Source organism: Triticum dicoccoides, chromosome 3B, assembly GCF_002162155.2.
Source record: "Triticum dicoccoides isolate Atlit2015 ecotype Zavitan chromosome 3B, WEW_v2.0, whole genome shotgun sequence".
Lineage (NCBI taxonomy): Eukaryota > Viridiplantae > Streptophyta > Magnoliopsida > Poales > Poaceae > Triticum > Triticum dicoccoides.
This window is the reverse complement of record NC_041385.1, coordinates 771,189,126-771,193,719: the sequence shown is the minus strand read 5'-3', so window position 1 is coordinate 771,193,719 and position 4,594 is coordinate 771,189,126. Positions and strand designations below refer to the sequence as shown.

The window sequence follows — 4,594 nt, the reverse complement described above, 5'->3', positions numbered from 1 at the left end:
AGCCAAAGTTCACCATTGCAACGGCAAGTGGTTCATATCCACATTATCCCAAGGACGACCCAAACCCGCACACGGCCCAAACATTTTCGTTCAAACCATGGTCAACATAAGCGAGGTGCTCAAGCAAAAATTTCAAGGTCAAGGACCCTGAGCCCCCCCCCCCCCATGCTGGTCGGCCAGCACACAAGGTTCCACCTCACCTTATACTTCCCTCTAGAGTCTAGACACCTTGTCCACACCGGCCCAAATGAAAGCACTCTAGCTAACGATTGCCTTCATGGTCCCTTTACGCACAACCAGGGGAGTGAGATGACGAATAGCCTGAGAGGAAATGACCACTTTGGTCAAAGCATTTCTACCAGCTGATTTGATAAGCCATTCCCAATCCCAACCCACAAGCTTTCCGGCCTTCTTGTTGTATAAATGTTGGAAGTCAATGGTTCTCAAACGATGCACTGAGATGGGGACACCGATGTAGCGCAATATAAAATGAGCTCTAGTTGCCGAGAAGGCACGAAGGATGGCATCAAGGTCGGCACCGAACATCTGGTGGTATAACCGTATAGTAGTACAATTATGATATGTACTATGTTTATGGAACATATAATGAACACCGCAAATCCATGTTGATCTTCAAGTGAGGTCGAATTCGTTACCAAAACATGTACTAGCGATATTGTGTTCAATTACTTCTAAATAACATGCATGAAAACATCAAAAGCTTCTCTCAATTATGGATGTAGATACACCCGTTAAATTTGGATATGATTTTCTGACAGTACATAGAAATATATAGACGTTCTAACATCGACTGTTGTTATGTATCAAAATCGATGTTATTTTGCCCACTACATACGCACTATACGTACAGTCGTACAGGGCGCATGATCAATGTTAGTACTCCACATTCTCGTAGAAAGGAGAAAGGAATTTATGCTGCAATTGGGTTGTGCAAAATTCAAAACTAATACTTTTCTCGATAAGAGATTAACTAGTAACTTCAATTTGCATGTATGTCAGATAAATGAGGTGCAGGTTCTCCTTGGCAGTCTGACCAAGGAGATGCCAAGTTTCTTGTCAGACGCCACCATCCGTCGTTTCCTCCGAGCGAGGAATTGGAGCATGGAACAAGCAACCAAGGGTCTCAAGGAAATCGTCAAGTGGAGGCGTGAGTACAGGCCGGATGCAATTTCCTGGGTCAGTAAAATTTAACAGTATACTCCATTAGCCTTATAGATTGCTCTATAATTGTGTGCAATGGATTGTGTAAGCAACTCTTCTCCTTGAACAAATGGCAGGAAGACCTTGCTGAAATGGAGAACGAGGCGAGGAGAACACATGTAGCCGACTACCTTGACAAGAATGGAAGAAGCGTCCTGGTAGTAAACCTACAATGAAGGTACTTATGGCCTGCTACACTGATCAATCCATTAGAGGATATTGGTAACAAAGAGTTGAACACCAACGAAGAAGAAAGAGTATCTACCTTTTTTCCCTACTAACTAAGGTTCATTAACTTGTACAACAGTCGAAAGTTTCAGTCAAGGAGCAGATAAAGCACCTGGTATATCTCCTCGAGTATTTCGCTACCAATTCAGCAGATGAACAAGACGACTATGTTGTTTGGTTGATTGACTTCCGAGGCTGGTCGATATCGAGTACGCCATTTTCGACAACCCATGAGACCATGCACATAATTCAAAACTACTATCCAGGGGTGATAGCCGTGGCGATTCCTTTTGACCCTCCGAGGATTTTTGAATCTTTTTGGAAGGTATACGAAGATTCTAAATTGTGGTATTTTATGTCCACATCAAACATTTTTTTTCTTCTAATCATGCACATATTCATGTTCGTGAGTCGTGGGTTGCCCGACTTGTAGAAGGGTCCATATATAACCTTGTTGTAGGGCTTTCAGTCTTGCCTCATATATAAGGTACCTAATTAGGAACTTCAACACTATTTTCTGATAGCTAATCCAGTTTTCGTCCGCACCAAGCACACGTAGTCGCTGCCAACTTACATGTTGGTATTTTCTAAACAAGTAGTGGTAAAACCCCACATGAGCGTCCACGTGCAATTGAAACAGAAAATCCATCCCTGTCGGTGTTTGCAATCTTGTGAGAGTGCGTTTCCTGTTTTATCAGTGAATATTCCAATTTGATTGAACAACTCTGCCTTTACTTGATTTGCAGATAGCAAAGAACTTTGTCCAGCCAAACATGAAAGAGAAAGTGAAGTTTGTTTATGCTAACAAACCAGAGAGCCTGGAGATAATTGCTGACATCTTTGACTTAGACATGCTGGAGTTGTCGTTTGGAGGAAGAAGCACCAGTGCAATCTTTGACATCAATAAGTATGCTGAGAGAATGATAAGAGCCGACAAGATGAGAGTAACATCAGAAGACACAAATGGCAAATGATCTCCATGAGCAATGACCATGATTAGATACAAGTTGCTTGTGAGCCATACATGCTAATCGTCTGCCTGCGAGTTACTAGGCTACTATATATATTAGTTGAGTGCCCGTGTTGCCACGGAATACAAAATAAGCACACCAATCAAATCGTTTGTCTTCATAAATTTTTCGAAGATGATGGCATCTGGTTCCATCCATATAGCAACATATACTTGTTCTCCTTTTCTTTCTTCCTCGACAATCGTCACTAGTTGACATTTTTAATACTAAGAGTTTTTGGCAAGATATTCTTAGTAAGAAGTACTACCTTTCGAACAGAACTCTGGGACAATTGGTTTCCAAACCTGGTAACTCACATTTTTGGCAAGGGTTGATGGAATTGAAGAAACTTCTTTTTGTACCTGTTATATGAATTTTTTTTGGAGATGGTCAGACCAGGTATTGGGAAGATCGTGGATAGTTGACAATGGCCTTGCTACTTCCTACCTTGGATTACATTCCATTTCCTTAGACTAAAATGTCATGGTTATTTATGTTTTTAGGAGAGGTTTGAATAACTTACGGTTTACAAGAGCTATAGTTGGGGAGAGAAAGGAACAATGGGACAGGCTCAGGACTGACTGTCCTCAGGTGCCTTTAATTGAAGAGGATAACCAACTCATATGGCTTTTGTCTACTTCTGGTTAGGTTTATGTTAGTTTGTTGTACCCAATTATGAGGTTGTCCCCTATAGATGTACTTGGAAAACAAATATAACTTTGATGGTGAAAACTTTCATTTGTCTGGCTCTAAGAGGTAGTATTCCAACAAGATACGTACTCCCTCCGTTTGGAATTACTTGTCGTGAAAATGGATGTATCTAGACGTATTTTAGTTCTAGATACATCAATTTTCGAGACAAGTAATTTCGAACGGAGGGAGTATTTGCTAGAAGAGGCAGGCAATATTGTCAAAAATGCTTGTTCCGTGATGAGAAGGAATTTATTTCAAATATTTACTTTGACTACGCTTTAGTTGAGAGGAGATTTGTAGCGTGTAAGGGGCATGGCTCACACTCTTTGGGGCAGTTGTGTGGACCACCCATCTACCTTGTGATTCAGAAGGTGGGTTGGTTCCATGCATGGTTTAAGCCGTTTATTACTTTGGCCCCTCCCCCTGTGCGTATGCTTTTGTTAGAGGTTGTATGCTCCGCCCATCTCGCCCCCCATGCTTCTTCATTTGACTTTTAAATTTGAATCCATTATATCTTTTGAATCGAGAGTCCAATTTATGTTTTGTTTGCATGTTCGTGTTCCTTGTGACAAGAGCTTTTGATTACCTTCTATCTGGTTTTGGATGTACATATGGCCTTCTTCCTATAGATCCTAGGATTTATCGAATCCAGGAAGTGATGATGCTTAGTAAGGAGATTTTTGCAAGCCCTTATTATCACAAAATGTTTCAGTTTCCCGAACCAAACATAGAGGTGACTCAAAAGACTAATAGAAAAAGGGTAAGGCTTAAGGTTTCACCTGCAGCCTGAAAGATGGAAATGGTTTAAGCGTATGCACCTTGGCAGGGACGCGTGCGTGTTAATATATAGAGATAGATTACAGGGATCGGCAGGTTGTTTCTAGTCTTGACCTCTACTCCAAGCTATACAATAGATAAGGTCATCTAGTCTAACAACCTGCCTATACACACCATATACACAACAACATGCACACAATATACCCATCGTGACACCTGTCACGTTATATACAAGCCTTATTGTTTAACATCCTCCCTCAATCTCAACACATCAAGGTTTAGATTGTTCTTAAAGGCTTGCAATTGTCGAACTTGAAGTGGTTTAGTAAAACCATCAGCAACTTGATCTCCGGTTGGAATAAACTTTATCTCCAACAATTTTTGTGCAACTCTTTCACGAACAAAGTGAAAATCAATCTCTATATGCTTTGTCCTTGCATGAAACACATGATTTGCTGACAGATAAGTTGCACCAAGATTATCACACCACAAACATGACACATGTGATCTGGGAATGCCCAACTCATCAAGTAATGTTTCAATCCACATTACCTCAGCCGTTGCATTTGCCAAAGACTTGTATTCTGCTTCAGTACTGGAACGTGAGACTGTTGCCTGTTTCTTCGCATGCCAGGATATAAGATTAGAACCAAGAAAGACAGCAA

At 41.0% G+C, this 4,594-nt stretch overlaps 1 pseudogene; it reads left to right on the top strand.

The window, feature by feature from the left end:
* The window catches only part of LOC119279977, a 10,629-nt pseudogene extending 8,206 nt beyond the window's left edge, over positions 1 to 2,423 (top strand).
* Positions 2,424 to 4,594: the final 2,171 nt, after the last annotated feature.